Source organism: Achroia grisella, unplaced genomic scaffold (genome assembly GCF_030625045.1).
Source record: "Achroia grisella isolate CSIRO2021 unplaced genomic scaffold, CSIRO_AGI_Agris_v1 utg149, whole genome shotgun sequence".
Lineage (NCBI taxonomy): Eukaryota > Metazoa > Arthropoda > Insecta > Lepidoptera > Pyralidae > Achroia > Achroia grisella.
This window is the reverse complement of record NW_026712644.1, coordinates 3,320,060-3,339,964: the sequence shown is the minus strand read 5'-3', so window position 1 is coordinate 3,339,964 and position 19,905 is coordinate 3,320,060. Positions and strand designations below refer to the sequence as shown.

General features: G+C 34.2%; 1 protein-coding gene across 3 annotated transcripts in view; it reads right to left on the bottom strand.

Annotated features, from left to right (window-relative positions):
- The window catches only part of LOC131840712 (LIM domain-binding protein 2), a 70,448-nt gene that overhangs the window by 28,753 nt on the left and 21,790 nt on the right, over positions 1–19,905 (bottom strand). The gene's annotated exons all lie outside the window — the stretch shown is intronic.

The window sequence follows — 19,905 nt, the reverse complement described above, 5'->3', positions numbered from 1 at the left end:
CAAGCTTTAGCTAGCTTAACTTGGGTCTAGATGGCGCTGTGTGAAATGTCCTGAGATTATTATTATTATTACTGTCATGTTTCTTAGTCACTATGAAAATTTCAAAAAAGTATAAGCTATTTGGTCTTTGTAATTGGAAAACTTATTTTGAAGAAAGTTAAAAAGTGAAGGTCTTTAGTAATAAGTTTACAATTAGAGCCTCCCTCACTCCTCTCCCGTTCCATCCATATATCCTTGGTACCAACATAAAGGTATACAAATACCAACTGTGGTACCAACATAGAGGTATATAGTACCAACTGTATATTTATCTGATCCTTCATCATTACAGTAAAAGGTTTATTTTTATTGTATTGTAGAAGATTAGGTTAGGAATAACGCAGGATGTGACTGGCATTATTATCTTATATATAAAATTCTCGTGTCACAGTTTTCGTTCCCATACTCCTCCGAAACGGCTTGACCGATTCTCATGAAATTTTGTGAGCGTATTGAGTAGGTCTGAGAATCGGCCAACATCTATTTTTCATCCCCCTAAATGTTCGGGGTAGTCCACCCCTAATTTTTTATTTTATGTTAAGGCAAAACAACGTTTGCCGGGACAGCTAGTATTATGATGAAAATAACTAAGTCTAAATAAAAAGTAGATAGATAGATAGAATATACTTTATTTGCAACATACAGTAAAGAAGAAGCACAAATAATATAACAAAGGACACATGTATCGTTACAATAAGGCGGCCTTATTGCTAAAAGCAATCTTTTCAAGGCAACCTTAGGGAAACGGATTGAAATATCGAACAGGTAAGAGGTAACCGTCGTCCCAGACACATGATCTACACTACGGATATCACGTTATCACATGATATCCGTGATACCACTCATGCGTTGCCATTTCAGTGTACTAAAATGTCATGCCACTTCTACTGTAAAATCAATGCTAATTTGCATTCTACAATCGAAACAAAGCTTCTAATGCCGGCCAACGACTTTTTACCCTAGTCAATGATGAATCCATTTTACATTTTTACACTATTCTGTGTGAATACAAACTACCAAATAGAAGTCATTCGCAAGAGTAAAATAGTCAAAAGGGGTCAGTGGTCTGGAGGTTTAGTTCATCGCTGTTCTTCCGACAGTGGTTGATTCGATCTCGTACATCACATTTGTATTCGTGATTACGATTGTTTGTATCGGGTCTGGATGTTTACTTATTATGTATGTATTTACAAAAACAAAATATCTATTTATATCAGTTGTCCAGTACCAATAAGAAAAGCTCTACCTAATTTGGGACTTAGAAGCCGTTGTATTAAATGGCAAGGAATTATTATTTTTATTATAAAAAGCACAAATACAACACATTTTTTTTTTTTATTTCTTAATCGGAATGGCAAACAAGCTGATGGCGCACCTGGTGCGAGGTAATCAACATCCGTGATACTTTTTTATTTATTACAGCACATGCATATACATAAATTTGCATATAATAAATCAACAATACACATGGACTCTGTTTAAAGAGTATAACAACTACTACTCATCCATTGTCATTCTGGAGAAGTAAACAGAAATACTACAACCGAAAGAGTTTACTGTGGTATAATAGATACTTTTTATAGACCAACATTATATTTATTATTCATCAAGCTGTTTATTGACATTGTAGAAAAACACGAAATTATGTTACTATATTCGTAACATATTAAATATAGTACTCAATTACTGTATTTTAATACAACATTTACGAGCCGCTTGGCGGGTGAAATAGACAAAACTCATGTACGACGTCTATTACAAAATCTACTTCGGTTGTTCCGTTTCAGGAATACAATCACTGGCTTTCAGCTGTGTAGTTGGAAAAAACTAATTTATTTATGAAGCGAATTGCGAAACAGCAGAGCGATCTTAGAGATCAGAATTGCAACACTTTGTAAAGATACTCTTCCGAAACGGCTTGACCGATCGAGACCAAAATTTCATCGAAAGTCGACCTTCAGGCCTCCGTCAACACATCACCATACAACTTAAAAAAATTCCGATCGAAGGTCGATTTTAAGAATAAACGCGTGATCTTTTGTGTAGGAGGCAACACACCGGTAACAAACCACGTAATTTGTATATTATTAAAATACACTATTATATTACGATATTATTATTTTAAATGTTTTTTTTTTGTTATTTAGTATAATTTTGTGTTTTATATTTTTTTTATTTATTTATATAATGCACACAGTACAAAAGTAACAGTACATTTATTGGACTTAACACCTTGCGGTATTTTTAGTTATTTGATAATGTAGAATTCGGAGCCTAGTCAATATAAACAATAAAATTTACACTTTTTAATATTTGTATAGAAAATTTTCCGGTACTATAAGATCCTGATTATTTTTTTCTATTCCGCCTCGTTGCTCCACCGTTTTACTTCCGATGGTCGCGGGTTCGATTGCTCGCACAGAACAAACATTGCTCTGGATGTTCTCTATGTATATTATATATTTTTTAAAAAATTATCTACGCATTTGTATCAGTCAGTCAGTCACCAGTCACAAGCTAAGCTGAGCTTGTGTTGTATAACACCCTTAACACAAGCTCTGCTTAGCTTGTGACTGGCGCTGTGTGAATTATCCTAAGATATTATTACTATTGTATAATATTTCATTAACATATATTCAGCCGTTACCGTTAAAGTTATTTATTTATAATTGCACATACATATAACTGTTAATAGAGAGACATTTTCGTATTTATAATATCACTAGTTGTTCCCGCGACTTCGTCTGCGTGGAATTTAACTTTCTTTTTCTAAAATAAAAGTTGCCTAAGTTACTCCTTATTACATCAGCTACCTGCCATTAAAAGTCCCGTCAAATTCGGTCCAGTGATTTCAGAGATTAGCCGGAACAAAAAGACAGACAGACAAAAATGATATTTTGGTGTATTTGGTGTATTTATATTCATATGCATGTAGTAAAAAACTGTTATTTCAATATTACAAATAGACATTCCAATTTTATTTATATGTATAGATTAGTGATTTTTGATATACATATTTATAACAGTTAGCAATAAACATCTATTCTCTAATATCAAATTTCATTGCAATACGTTCAGCCGTTTAGTCATACCAAGGTAACAGACAGACAGACACCTTTGTATTTACAATATTAGTTAAAATTGAAGCATCAAAATCAGTCGACCGACGTATACAACCGCACACATGCACACCTACACACGCGCGCATGTGTGACGACATTCAATTACTTGTATGTTTGTATGTAATGATGACTTCTCGAAACTGGTATTTGTACCATTATTTTTATAAAGTACACCTTGGATTATGTTTTAGTACGTTAAAGACATACATACAGTGTACCTATGCTGAGAATATAATGCGTATAACGGAACGCGCACAGCAAGCAAATAGCAAGACGAAACCACCAAATATTGGTTAACTAACTACGCCCCGCGGTTTCACCTGCCATTTATTCTTACACTAGCTGTGCCTGTGTCAAACAAGCCCATCTATTCTAATATTATAAAGCTGAAGAGTTTGTTTGTTTACTTGAACGTGCTAATCTCAGGAACTATAGTCTATTTGTCCGGTTTCACCTGCTGTTTGTTTTTATACTAGCTGTGCCTGCGGTTACACCCGCACGAAGCAAACCTAACTGGGGGGAAGGGGATTGTTAGTATTGTCAGGTCGACCTCCACGCGGTTCTACCTGGAAACCATCGTGTTAAATTCCTGATGAATTTGCACGATGTGCTAACTGACCTGACCTCATGCTCATCTTATCATCCTCCACTGGTGTCCCGCCAGCGTAAACCGTTAGCGCAGGCGGGTGCACCATTACATTATTAACCCTCAAAAAAAAAAAAAAAGCAAACCTAACTGTTATTCTGTAAAGACATACATACAGTATACCTATGCTGAGAATATAATGCGTATAACGGAATGCGCACAGCAAGTAATGGCAAAATGAAACCACCAAATATTGGTTAACTAACAACGCCCCGCGGTTTCACCTACCATTTATTTTTATACCAGCTGTATCAAAACGAAACTACCAAATACTAGTTAACTAACTACGCCACGCGGTGTCACCTACCATTTATTTTTATACAAGTCGTAGCAAGACGAAACCACCAAATATTAGTCAACTAACAACGCCCCGCGGTTTCATCTGCCATTTATTGTTATAGTAGCTGTCCATGCGGTTTCACCTACTATTTACTGTTACACTAGCTGCGTCCACAGTTCGATCTGCATGAATTTATAATCTCCTAGTACATTAACGGTGCAAAGCAACTTCACCTTACTTGACATTTATCACTATATTTCACCCAATTTCCATAATATATTTTTAAATTATAACCTATGTGTCATTCTGAGGTATAAGCTATATTACTGTAAAGTTACATCAAAATCCGTTCAGTAGTTTTTGCATGAAAGAGTAACAAACATCCATCCCTACTCACAAACTTTCGCATTTATAATATTAGTAAAACCTGAACATTTTTTTCCTTACAGGTAACCCGATGGAAAGCGGGAAAAATAATTGTAATAAGGACTAGTGGCTGCATTGCTAAAAATGTGCTAGGTTAAGTCAGCCTCCACGCGGTCCCTACTGGAAATCATCATGGTTGATTCTTGGTCACAGCACATAATGTGCTGACTGATCTGACTTCATCCTCCACTGGTGCCCCGCCAGCGTAAACCGTTAGCTCAGGCGGGTGTCGAGGGGAAACAGGGGTGGCGCGAATCGTGGTGAGATAACGAAAACATGAAATTAGAACATATTTATACTAGACTAGCTGTGCCCGAGACTTCGTCCGCGTTAAACTTAATTATTCTAAAATAAAAGTAGCCTAAGTTACTCCTTATTACATCAGCTACCTGCCAAAAAACGTCCCGTCAAAATCGGTCCAGCCATTTCAGAGAGTAGACAAACAGACAGACAGACAAAAATTGTAATTTTTTTTTATGTACCGTATTTATATTCATTTGCATGTAGTAAAAAACGTTTATTTCAATATTACAAACAAACGCTCCATTTTATTTATATGTATAGATGTATAGACTACGTTGTACAAAATCACGGGATCGATTGTCGACCGCAGGAGTCAGAAGAGAAAAAAAAAACTAGTCAACAATTGCTCCAAGGCTATTTTTCAATTCACAACCCTAAAAGCAATTACAATACGTTCGTAATTTGAAATCGCAGAGAGATAATGAAAATTTGAAATTAGAACATGTTTATGATTATGTTGTACAATATCGCGGGTTCAACTAGCCGACCATTGCTCTGTGGCTATTTTTCCTATTTTCTATTTACAACCCTAAAAGCAATAACATTAGCTTCATAATTTGAAATCGCAGAGATAATGAAAATTTGAAATTAGAACATGCTTATGATTATGTTGTACAAAATCGCGGGACCAACTAGTCAACTGCAGGAGCCAGTGGAAGAAAAAAAAAAAACTACTCAAGCATTGCTCTGAGGCTATATTTCCTTTTTTCAATTTACAACCCTAAAAGCAATAACATTACGTTCGTAATTTGAAATCGCGGAGAGATATGAAAATTTGAAATTAAAACATATTTATGATTACGTTGTACAAAATCGCGGGTTCGAATAGTCAACCACAGGAGCCAGAAAAAGAGAAAATAAAACTAGTCAACCATTGCTCTGTGGCTATTTTTCCTTTTTTTCAATTTACAACCCTAAAAGCAATTACATTAGGTTCGTAATTTAAAATCGCGCAGAGATAATGAAAATTTGAAATTAGAACATGTTTATGATTACGTTGCAGAATGCGGGTGGTCGAGTCCAGAATGTACGTTTGAAAATAGAACACGGTTCAAAATTTGAATAGTTCTATAGATAGAATATATTTGAATAAAAATAATTTTATTGTTTGCATCACTGCGCAGTGGTTTATAACTACGATTTTAGAACCGAAATAGTCGGGAGTTCGAATCTGTTTGGTAAAAAAAAGGTTGCCAGTTCATAACCTTATTCAAAACATAGTAATCGAAATGTAGGGATACTAAGTCAAACGTTGATCATGAAGATTTTTTCGGACTACTCTAATGCTGTTCCGCAGCTGGCCTTTACAGCTTCATCGGACGATAGGGGGCGAGTGCAGATGGCACTACAAACCAAAGGACGAAAGCATGACGATCATCATGTATTGCCATTTCGGAGAACTAAGATGTCACGCCTCAGTACCAAGTGAGCAAATAATATAAAAATAAATAAAAAAATAGGTAACTTATTGCCGTATTTCATACTTCAACCGAAACACAACAAACAAACAAAGTTTGTTGTTGAAATAGCCGATATAGAGGTACAAATTGACCTAAGTTCACGCAGACGACTGTACAAAGTCTACCTAGATAAGTCCGTGGATGAACTTCTTTAAAGATATGCTACCCTAGTACCATAAATTCGCAATTACTTTTTTTTTTATACAATTCGATGCAGACGGTGCAACGGTAACTAACATCTGATGGTAAGTGGTACCCGTCGCCTAAATACATGAACAGCACATCGGTTGAAGGATGAAATACGGCAATCAAATCACTTATGGTGTTTCAGGCGTCCATAGGCTGCGGTAACCGTTTACCATCAGATGGGCCGTATGCTTGTTTGCCACCTACGTGGTATAAAAAAAAAACTTATTTATTTATTTTTATATTAGTTGCTCACCACACTTGGTACTGAGGCGTGACATCTTAGTTCTCCGAAATGGCAATAAATGATGATAAGCATGAACTTCTTAAGAAATATGCTACCCTAGTACTATAAATTCGCAATGCAATTTTTTTATACAATTCGAAGCAGGCAAGCTAACGGTAACTAACACACCTGATGGTAAGTGGTAACCGTCGCCTATATACATGAACAGCACTGTGCACATCACGTTATCACATGATATCCGTGATACCACTCATGCGTTGCTATTCTAGAGTACTAAGATGTCACGCCTCTTATCCTGTAATTTCACTGCCTAATCTGTACTAATCCTAATCTAATAATAATAATAATACTAATCCTAATTCTAACCTAACGGCTTATAAAGCAAGCTGCTTGACGGCTGAAACAGATGTAGGTAACGGAACCTAGGCCTGTGCCCAACAAAAATCTGCAGATTTTACCAATCTGAAGAGTATACGCTACTACACATCCTATGTGGTTGTAGCCCACTCATGCATAAACGAAATATCTTCTTTGGAAAGTATACACTATATCCTGAGATAAAAACCATTGTTCCTAAGAATATCCTTCAATTCTTGTCCTTGATCTAGGTAAAGAACTTTGAAAAAGGGTGAGCAATAGATCTGTGCAGGTTGCAGTGTTACAGGTCTTAGCACCTGACAATAGCCCAAACTCCCAATAAAAAAAAATCCGTACCATCAGATGGGCCATATGCTTATTTCCCACCACCGTCGTATATGCAGACGACTTTTTAGCCTCTGGAAAACAATATTATTATACTTTTTCGTTTGTTATCATTTAGCATATATATTGTTAATTATAATTATCTTATTTTAGTATAAATGGACATTTTTTTGCAATTAGATAACTGCTGGCCTGTGTATCATTTTTTTACGATTAATTAAATTATAGATAAAGAAATTAGGTTTTAGATCAATTAAAACAAAGTGACAAGTTGTTTCCAGTTACGTTTAGTTAGTTTAACTATTAAAATATATGTTAAATATTAAACCGAAAGCCTATGATAATATACATGAACAAATTTCCCAAAGATAATATAAAATAGTGGATATTTTATTTTAGCGACTTAAGGGTAAATTTTTTACAAACTTTGTATGTCATATATTTTTTATATAATACTAGTTACTCGCCCTAGCTTCGCCCGGGTGTACATGTATTATACATATAAACCTTCCTCTTGAATCACACCATCTATTAAAAATAACTGCTTCAAAATCCGTTGTGTAGTTTTAAACATTTAAGCATATACATAGGGACGGACAGACAGAGATAGCTACTTTGTTCTACACTATGTAGTGATATAGCTTAAAAAATAAGTTTCAAGCGTCTAGCTTTAAAAATTACAATACTTCCATACAAGTTTCATCTACCCTTTCAACCCCTTACAACCCTTTTTTCGCAATAAAAAGTAGCCTATGTCCTTTCTCAGGGTATAGACTATCTGTGTACCAAATTTCATTTAAATTGGCCCAGTAGATGAGGCGTGAAGAGAGACAGACAGAGTTACTTTCGTTTATAATATTAGTAAGAAAGTAAGGATATGTTTTAACATCGTTTCATTCAATTCTTAGTCGAGTAGGATCGCTAGTGCAACAAAAAAAATTCTTATATAAAATAATAATAATATATGAAATATTAGTGAAAACTGTATACATTTTAAGACAAGTGTACCATCGATTTTTCATTTGCATGCCAGCTGAGACAGATATAAGGATAACACGCGTATGCGAGCGAGACGCAATATTTTATTAATAGGGGTGTACAAAATCGACAGTCGCCCCTTGCGTTACGAAGGATTTGAGCTCGAGTGAAGTTTGGCTTTACAATTTTGCCGCTTGATAGAAGCGTTGAAATATACTGTTCGATTTTATGATGTCCTAGTACAATGTTAATCAATATGACAGGATGAGAGATTGCTCGCTAACGAATTTTAAAAATCATTTTCCCTGGTTTGTTTTGAAGGTACGGCATCTCCATATACATCTCTAAAGAGTCATGTTCAAAAATGACTTTGTCTATTCTAAGAAAATAGTGCCTATTACTATGGTCATAGGGGCCTAAGTATCGTTTAGAAAATCTACCTTGAAATAAAAAAAAATATCTATTGAGCAAAGCGTTTACAATTTTGCTGCATGTTAGAAGGTTTGAAATAATTTGATTTTATGATGTCCTGGTATATTAATCAATATGAGTTTAGAAAAAGTACAATAAGATACCAGAGGATATATTGGAATTACCTTGAAATAAATTTAAATCATATTTATTGAGCAAAGCGTTTACAATTTTGCTGCTTGTAAGAAGGTTTGAAATAGTTCGATTTTATGAGGTCCTGGTATAATGTTAATCAATATGACAGGATAAGAGATGAGATGCGATGCTGCTCGCTGTTCCTAAGTATCGTAAGGAAAAATTACCTTGAAATAAAAAATTATATCTATTGAGCAAAGCGTTTACAATTTTGCTGCTTGTTAGAAGGTTTGAAATAGTTCGATTTTATGATATCCTGGTATATTAATCAATATGACAGGAGAGGAGACAAGAGATGCTTGTTCCTAAGTATTGTTCAGAAAAAGTACAAAAATATACCAGAAGATATACTGGAATTATCTTTAAATCAATTTAAATCATATTTATTAAGCAAAGTCTATAATTTTGCCGTTTTATAGAAGTGTTGAAATGTACTCTTCGATTTTTTGATGTTCTGGTATAATTTTAATAAATATGACAGGAGAGCAAGAGATGCTTGTTCCTGAGTATTGTTTAGAAAAAGTTCAAAAAAATACCAGAGGATATATTTGATATATTGGAATTAATTTAAATCATATTTATTAAGCAAAGCCTTTACAATTTTGCCGCTTGATTGAAGCTTTGAAATGTACCTTCGATTTTATGATGTTCTGGTATAATTTTAATCAATATGACAGGAGAGCAAGAGATGCTTGTTCCTGAGTATTGTTTAGAAAAAGTTCAAAAAAATACCAGAGGATATATTTGATATATTGGAATTAACTTTAAATTAATTTAAATCATATTTATTAAACAAAGCCTTTACAATTTTGCCGCTTGATTGAAGCTTTGAAATGTACCTTCGATTTTATGTTGTCCTGGTATAATGACAGGCGAAGAGAACTTTACAGTAATGGTTATCAGATTAACATATAGACTATAATTTAAAAAGTTATTATCTAAATCTGGCGAAATATAATCTAAATACATATAACTCAAAGGTAGGACTGACTGACATAGTGATCTATCAACGCACAGCCCAAACCATTGGACAGATCGGACTGAAATTTGGCATGCAGGTAGATGTTATGACGTAGGCATCCGCTAAGAAAGAATTTTGACAAATTTCACCCCTAAGGGGAGAAATTAATTGATAAAAGTCGCGGGGCAAAAGCTAGTACAATGATAAATCTATACATATAAATAAAATTGGAGTGTCTGTTTGTAATATTGAAATAAACGTTTTTTACTACATGCATATGAATATAAATGCGGTACATTCACCAAAATAACATTTTTTACCATTTTTGTCTGTCTGTTTGTTCCGGCTAATCTCTGAAATGGCTGGACCGATTTTGACGGGACTTTTTTTGGCAGGTAACTGATGTAATAAGGAGTAAGGTTACTTTTATTTTAGAAAATGAAAGTTAAATTCCACGCGGACGAAGTCGCGGGGAACAGCTAGTATCAAATACGTGTGGTGCCGGTGAAGTTACGCGAGATAGATAGCATAATATATATTTTTATGTGTGATAATGTAATGGTGCCTCAGCCTGCGCTAACGGTATACGCTGGCGGGGCACCAGTGGAGGATGATAAGATGAGCATGAGGTCAGGTCAGTTAGCCCATCGTGACAAATCCACCAGGAATTTATCAAGGTTCCCAGAGTGAACCACGACGAGGTCAACCTAACACAGTTAATCCACATTGCAAACAACCCCCTCCCCCAACCCTTGTATAATATTAGTAAATTGATTTTTTTAAACTGTACACTCGAGTGCTACCAGGGCTGCAGAAGATGATAGCAGGTGGGTGAACCGGGGACAACGCTGCGCTCGTAAAAATTTATATTTTTGTCCGAACTCAGCGTTTTGCGGGCGAGGGCGCGCGACTAGGGCGCACGAGTATACAGCGCGTTATACATCTTGATACTTGAATAATTAATTATTAATATTGATTAATTTTATACTAAAAAAATACTCACGACTGTTATACCAGATGGGGTAGTCAGAGGCATTCTCAACTGTCTGTAATATATGGTTGTATTATTGTATAAGGTATGATTAAATAGAATCCGCCATCTTTCCGCCGTCTTTGTTATCGGTGATTTTTTCACCGGAGTATCATTTAGTCCTCGGTGGTTTAGCACTTTACCACGCCGCTTTACTTCCTATGATCGCGGTTTCGATTCCTCGCAAGCTACAAATATACCTGAGAATCGACATAGGGTACTTTTTAATGCAAAGAAAGGGTTGTAAGATATTAAAAGAAGGGATGTAAGTTTCTATGGAAGTATATTAATTTTTAAAAGTTATGGGTTGTTCATTAAATATAAATGAATATATCAGGTCTGTAAAAAAATACTCTTAAGAGAGTAAAATAAACAAGTAGAAAGTTTGTATGGAAAATCGACATTCCTCGTCTATTCCATGCGGACGAAGTAGGGCACAGCTAATCATTACATAGTATAAAACAAAGTCGCGGTTGCTGTCTGTCCGTCCCTATGTGTGCTTAAATCTTTAAAACTACGCAACGGACCTTGAAGCGGTTTTTCTTAAAACATAGAGTGATTCAAGAGGAAGGTTTATATATATAATACATGTACACCCGGGCGAAGCCGGGGCGAGTAGCTAGTCATCCATAAAAACAAAATATAAACGCCTAAGTTTGTGAGTAAGATGTTTGTTCCGCTTTCACGCAACAACTACTGAACGGATTTTGAAGAAACTTTACAGTAATATAGCTTATACATCAGAATAACATATAGGCTATAAATTTCGCCCGAATGAAACCGCGTGCACTGCTAATCATCCATTAAAAGAAAATAATACCCGTGCGAAGTTAGAACAGCATGCTTGTATTTATGTAAAAAAAGTCATTTTCATAATTAGAAGCTAGAATTGCCTCCTTTTATATAAGTCAACTAGCTTTTGCCCGCGGCTACGCTCGCGTTAATTTATCCGCTTAGGGGTGGAATTTATCAAAATCCTTTCTTAGGAGATGCCTAAATCATACTAGCTTTATACATGCAAAGTCTCAGCCCGATCGGTTTAAAATTGACAATGTTTCATACAAACTTTCATCCCCTATTTTATCCCCTTGGGGGTAGAATTAATAAAAATCCTTTCTTAGCGGATGCCTATGTTATAACATCTACCTGTATGCCAAATTTCAGCCCGATCCGTCCAGTGGTTTGGGCTGTGCGTTGATAGATCACTATGTCAGTCAGTTACCTTTGAGTTATATATATTTAGATGTGAAATAAATAGTGCGTAAATAGTAATGTTTTTAATTGAGATTTTTTATGCATAATTAAATAAGATATTAGTATTCTGTACTCCTCTATACAAAATGTACATTTTGAATACTGCCATGTTTCTATTTAACCGACGATATGCTATCTGCTTAGTGTAGCGTAGGTATATGACATTTTCTGTGTACGGAAAAAAATCCGCTTATACAGCTTAGTCGATCGAATTTATATTTATTATGAAGCACGCACTTATAACTGTTTACACAGCACTCCGTACAGCGACCACTACTCGTACACGAGTATTATCATGTGAGATATGTGTATTATTACAGTGGAATTATAACTATCTACGTATTACTATTTTAACTATTATAATGCTCGCTGCTGCTGGCTTGTACAGTTTCAGAAAACACCCAGTGTTGGAAACTGTTTTATAAATAATTTTTATTGTCCATATTGTTATAACTACTAGCTACTCACCCTGGCTTCGCATGGGTGTACATGTATTATAATAATAATAATAATCTCAGGACAATTCACACAGCGCCATCTAGACCCAAGTTAAGATAGCTAAAGCTTGTGTTATGGGTATTAGATAACTGATACAAATATGTTAAATTAATATTAAAATACAGTACAATAATAATAATAATCTCAGGACAATTCACACAGCGCCATCTAGACCCAAGTTAAGCTAGGTAGAGCTTGTGTTACGAGTACTAGATAACTGATACAGATACATAGATTTTTTTTGTAAATACATACATATTATACATAGAAAACACCCAGACCGATACAAACAATCATACTCGTGAATACAAATGTTTGTGCCGTGTGAGGAATCCAACCTGCGACCTTTGGAAGTAAGGCGGTGAGTTAAACCGCTAGACCATCAAGGCCGTTATTTACTTATAATATTGTTGTCTATAATCGAATGATATTTTTGATTTTAATTGAACTACAATAATAGATTTTTTCATTATTTAATCTCTCAGTATTAGATACTGTTCTACAATTTTTGTTCGATCACAAAAAAAAGAATATATAAAAAATTCGCGATACCGAATACGAAACGCCGCGCCGCCCGTTTCGGACCAAGCTAAGAGAGCGGGTAGGCATCCACCCCCGGCATCCACGTGTCTCACCCCACAGTGTACTATCGATACCTAAATATAGGATACTGTGGATACTCACTGTAACTGCTTTTAATTAATAATTAACATTTTTTAGGTAATAGTCACGTGACGCCGTTTTTTTTAGTATTGATGATGGAATGTGGATCTGGTCAAGATCGCTGGAAGGCATTGGATGCGAGCAGCGCAGGACCGATCGTCGTGGAGATCTTTGGGGGAGGCCTATGTCCAGCAATGGACGTCTTCCGGGCTGCGATGATGATGATGATGATGATTAATGGAATGGTGCTCCCGCCTGGGCTAACGGTATACGCTGGCGGAGCACCAGTGGAAGATTAAGATAAGGAACCAGTCAGATCAGTTCCATGCTCTTATAAAATAATAAGTGTAATACAGTGAAAGTACCAGGATAACATCAAGTTACAGGCAGTTAGGTGGAATTCCACATTCCTAACAACCCCTCCATGTTCTGTACCTACCTATATACCTATATGTATATAGGATTTTGTATATACCTATTGTTACTGCCTGCTGACATCTAGTGACGTGTTTTTTTAATAGATGATTATGGAACGATGCTCTCTCCTGGACGTAAACGCTGCTGTGCAGGATGATTATCAGAACAATTACCTCGTAGCAAATTGACCAGTACTATACCACGACAGTTAATATATACAAAATTCACAATGTTATGATTACCAGAGGGAACCCGGAGCGAGCCATTAGTGAATCATAAGATGAATCATTACGTATTATTCCTATACCATCAAGAGAAACGGGCGTTTTTCTGAATATTAACAAATTAGTACTTTCTTATATATTAATTCTTTTATGTATATGGAATACAAAGTGACAGACTATAGCATGTGATAAACGTCAACTATACCTATATAATAATTATAACTTTACATAATAATATAACTTTTTCTTGTGCACAGATAAATAATTAAAAAAAAATCTATTATACAAATAAATATATACCAATATGTGAAGTCTTGATAACTTGTCTCCTTTTTAAGAAAATTGCGCGTACCCAGGTGTATGAAGTTTTGCACATATATTGTTTGTATCGAGAAGGAGTACAGAATACTAATCTTTTTTAATTATGCATAAAAAAATCTCAATAAAAAACATTACAGTTTATTTCACATCGAAATATATATAACTCAAAGGTGACTGACGTAGTGATCTAACAACGCACAGCCCAAACCACTGGACGGATCGTCCTGAAATTTGGCATGCAGGTAGATGTTATGACGTAGGCATTCGCTAAGAAAGGATTTTGATTAATTCTACCCCCAAGAGGATAAAATAGGGGATGAAAGTTTGTATGAAACTTTGTCAATTTTAAACCGATCGGGCTGAGACTTTGCATACATAAAGCTACTATGACGTAGGCGTCCCCTAAGAAAGGATTTTGATAAATTCCATCCCTAAGAGGATAAATTAACGCCAGTAAAGCCGCGGGCAAAAGCTAGTGCACGCATAAAAGTATGTATAGTCTTTGACAATAGTGTTAATAATGTTCAAACTTGTAATTTAAATTAGTTATGGTCGAATTTCGAGCACTGTGGGACTACTGGTATATAATAATAATTTTGTAAGAAATCATATATATGGGTGGGTATCACCTATAGCCGTCAATCAGCTTGTATAATACAAGCTGATTGGGTATCACCTATAGCCGTCAATTAGCTTGTATAATACAAGCTGATTGACGGCTATAGGTGATACCCACCCATATATATGATTTCTTACAAAATTTACTTCAATTAAAACTTTATTTATCACTTGGCTTACACCAATTTAGTCATAATCATAATTAATTTCAGTCAGTTATTTATTTATTTTAGGTAATCAACAGCTTATACAATTTATAGACAATATATAGTATTACATAGTCAGTATACCCAATAACAGATACCTCATGAATTTATCTTTTATATTAAAGTTATATTTAAATTGGTTATTTAAAAACAATACTAACATTTAAACAGGTCAGAGCCAAAGATAAAGAACAGGTAAGGGTGAATACAATTAGTGAATCACGTTACAATATAATGCATAAATATGTCATCATATATCATTCATATGTACGTACTGTATGTATATAAAAATGTGTTTCTCTGTCAGTTTATCATCTTGACATTCTAAGTGCTTGCTATAAATATTTATTATTTATTACTACTAACTACTACATTTCTTGTATGGTATCTATACAAATAAAATTGTAGTGTCTGTTTGTAATATTGAAATAACCGTTTTTTACTACATGCGTATGAATATAAATATGGTGCATATACTAAAATAATATTTTTTACTATTTGCAATTTTTAACAATTGTCCTTCTGTCTGTTTGTTTCAGCTCTAATCTCTGAAATGCCTGGACCGATTTTGACGGGCCTCTTTTTGGCTGGTAGCTGATGTAATAAGGAGTAACTTAGGCCACTTTTATTTTAGAAAAATAAAGTTAAATTCCACGTGGACGAAGTCACGGGAACAGATAGTTTCCTAAATATATTAAACACAATTTCAAACGATCAAAATTATTTATGTCTACTATTTTAATTTAAAATTAGACCTATATTGGAAACAAAAATGGCAATATAATGTGGTACAATACGACGGCCTCGGTAGACTACCGAGCGGCATCGCCTTAATTCCGGTGGTCGCGGGTTCGATTCCTCGCACGGCACAAACATTTGTATTCATGAGTATGATTGTTTGTATCGGTCTGCGTATTTTCTATGCATAATATCTATTTACGGAAAAATATCTATGTACTTGTATCAGTTATCTAGTAGGCTAGCTAAAGCTTGTGTTATGTGAACACAAGCTTTAGCTATCTTAACTTGGGTCTAGATGGCGCTGTGTGAATTGTCCTGAGATTATTATTATTATTGTACTGTATTTTAATATTAATTTAACATATTTGTATCAGTTATCTAATACCCATAACACAAGCTTTAGCTATCTTAACTTGGGTCTAGATGGCGCTGTGTGAATTGTCCTGAGATTATTATTATTATTGTACTGTATTTTAATATTAATTTAACATATTTGTATCAGTTGTCTAGTACCCATAACACAAGCTTTAGCTATCTTAACTTGGGTCTAGATGGCGCTGTGTGAATTGTCCTGAGATTATTATTATTATTGTACTGCATTTTAATATTAATTTAACATATTTGTATCAGTTGTCTAGTACCCATAACACAAGCTTTAGCTATCTTAACTTGGGTCTAGATGGCGCTGTGTGAATTGTCCTGAGATTATTATTATTATTGTACTGCATTTTAATATTAATTTAACATATTTGTATCAGTTGTCTAGTACCCATAACACAAGCTTTAGCTATCTTAACTTGGGTCTAGATGGCGCTGTGTGAATTGTCCTGAGATTATTATTATTACGATAATGTAAGGTACTAGGATACAATAAATTAAAAAGAGTAAATTCCAATTTGTTTAAAAAATACATTCTATTATTCTACTGGCCAGTAATACGTCACGCCCAAAAAATTAACGTCAAAAATTCATTCGAATTTCGAATGATTCTGATCGGGGAGCGCAGCAGACGACACTCGAGCAACCGAGTGGCGTCTCACTCCATATAGTCTTTACTTATGTACGTATATACCTGCCATTATAACTTGAGCCCTGTAATGTCACCCTCAAGGCCTGTCACGGCTTGGTTTAGTACGGCCCACGGGGGCAGCGGGAGGTCAGGTGACGGTGGGCGCAGCGGTACCGACGAATACATAGACTAGTATACGTATAGATAGAGGTAGTACACGGGGTGGGTGAGTACCGTTCGCAGACAAATGTTATGAAATTAGGATGCTTTTTTTTTATTATTATTATTATTAAAAAATATATTAATATTGAAAATGTCGTGGCGTGGTCCAGGAAGGTTGTGAGTTCAAATTTGGCCAAAAAAATATGTAACAATTTATATTCGTTATTGTCATAGAAATAGAAATAATCTTAATTCAAATAAACTCATTACAAGCACTTTTGAATAGTCATATTTTGATTCAACTACTCATTCGGAATGCAGATTCATCACAATAAGAATGAGCAAGAAACTTGTGTGTTGCTCTTTTTAATAGATGTTTTTTTATATAAATAATTACTGCATAACAAGTAACTCCGTGTCACTCCGTTAAAGGACACACCGATACCAAACCAAAAATGAATTTCATTCAAAATATTCCGAGCGATTGGCAATTGTTCGTCCATGGCAACAGGTACAGTTTTTTTATGGATAATGTAATGTTGCACCCGCCTAAGTGAACGGTATACGCTGGCAGGGCATCATTGGAGGACGATAGCATGATTATGTCAGGTCAGTTAGCCTATCGTGGAAAGTTCACCAGGAATTTAACGCTATAGTATCTAAGGGGAACCGCGTGGAGGTCAACCTGACGTGATACATTGCTAACAATAGAGTTTTTAGTCCAGATTACTAACAATTCTCTTCTACATTGAAACTATCATTATAAATTTCTAAAGAATTTGTGTTTTGTGGTCTTACTCTGTGTAACTATTCTCATTTTAATTGTATTTACTAGATCCTATCCATACTATTATTATAAAAATAATAATTAAAAATCGATTGTAATTTTCTAAATCGATAATATAGTATAAAAAACCGACAATTAACCGAATATATTATTTCTATTGTTTATTAATATTTTTTTATTTGACTTAATGATTTGAACCAATTTTGATGTGAATATATATTGTAGTATTATTTTATATTTTTAATTATCTACACGGTAAATTAAGTTTAATTATATGTACATTTTATTTGCTTTTATTTTTCGTTTGTTGTTTATATTGTATTTTTTACATTGCACTGAATAAAATATTTTTCTTTCTTTCTTTCTAGTACAGGATCGTAAATATTTTATTTAAAAAAAAAAGCAGATTAACAAAACAAAAACAATTGTAATAAAATAATTTCTGCTAATTATTTTTCTCCTGCTGTCGGTACATGCTTCAGCACAAAATATATACGTACCGTTCACCTACATTTATTTGTGCACTCACACAGACACGATTTTATAGCTCACCCACACACCGACGACACACCGACGTGCTTACCTCTCTAACTCACGCACACATGCACGGACACCAATTTTATTTTATTCTACGGCGGATAATAATTTGCGATTTTTACTGTCACTGCATACCTTGATTCTTATGATTTCCTAGTACTTAATTTAATTATTTAAACCAAATATCTAGTTATTACTTTATTTCAAGTTTATACTTTAATTCTCTAACTCGCGCACACGCGTAGGGGATACGAATTTTATTTTATTCTACGGCGGATAATAATTTGCGATTTTTACTGTCACTGCATACCTTGATTCTTATGATTTCCTAGTACTTAATTTAATTATTTAAACCAAATATCTAGTTATTACTTTATTTCAAGTTTATACTTTAATTCTCTAACTCGCGCACACGCGTAGGGGATACGAATTTTATTTTATTCTACGGCGGATAATAATTTGTGATTTTTACTGTCACTGTATACCTTGATTCTTATGATTTCCTAGTACTTAATTTAATTATTTCAACCAAATATTCTAATTCTAATTGTTAGTTTATTCTTTAATTCTAACTCGCGCACACGCGTAGGGGATACGAATTTTGTTTTATTCTACGGAGGTTAATTTACCATTTTTTACTGTCACTGCATACCTTGATTCTTATGATTTCCTAGTACTTAATTTAATTATTTCAACCAAATATTCGTTTATTTCAGTTTATTTATAAGCACTTTAATTCTCTAACTCGCGCACACGCGTAGGGGATACGAATTTTATTTTATTCTACGGCGGATAATAATTTGTGATTTTTACTGTCACTGCATACCTTGATTCTTATGATTTCCTAGTACTTAATTTAATTATTTAAACCAAATATTCTAGTTATTACTTTATTTCAAGTTTATACTTTAATTCTCTAACTCGCGCACACGCGTAGGGGATACGAATTTTATTTTATTCTACGGAGGTTAGTTTACCATTTTTTACTGTCACTGTATACCTTGATTCTTATGATTTCCTAGTACTTAATTTAATTATTTCAACCAAATATTCTAATTGTTAGTTTATTTCAAGTTTATACTTTAATTCTCTAACTCGTGCACACGCGTAGGTGATACGAATTTTATTTTATTCTACTGAGGATAATAATTTGCGATTTTTACTGTCACTGTATACCTTGATTCTTATGATTTCCTAGTACTTAATTTAATTATTCTAGTTTTTTTTATTTAAATTTCAAATATAATAACATAAACATAAATAAAATTGGAGTGTCTGTTTGTAATATTGTAATAATCGTTTTTTACTATATGCATTTGAATATAAATACGGTACATACATCAAAATAATATTTTTTTACAATTTTTGCCTGTCTGTCTGTTTGTTCCGTCTAATCTCTGAAATGGCTGGACCGATTTTGACAGGTTTTTTTTTTGGCAGTTGATGTAATAAGGAGTAACTTAGGCTTTTACTTTAGATTTT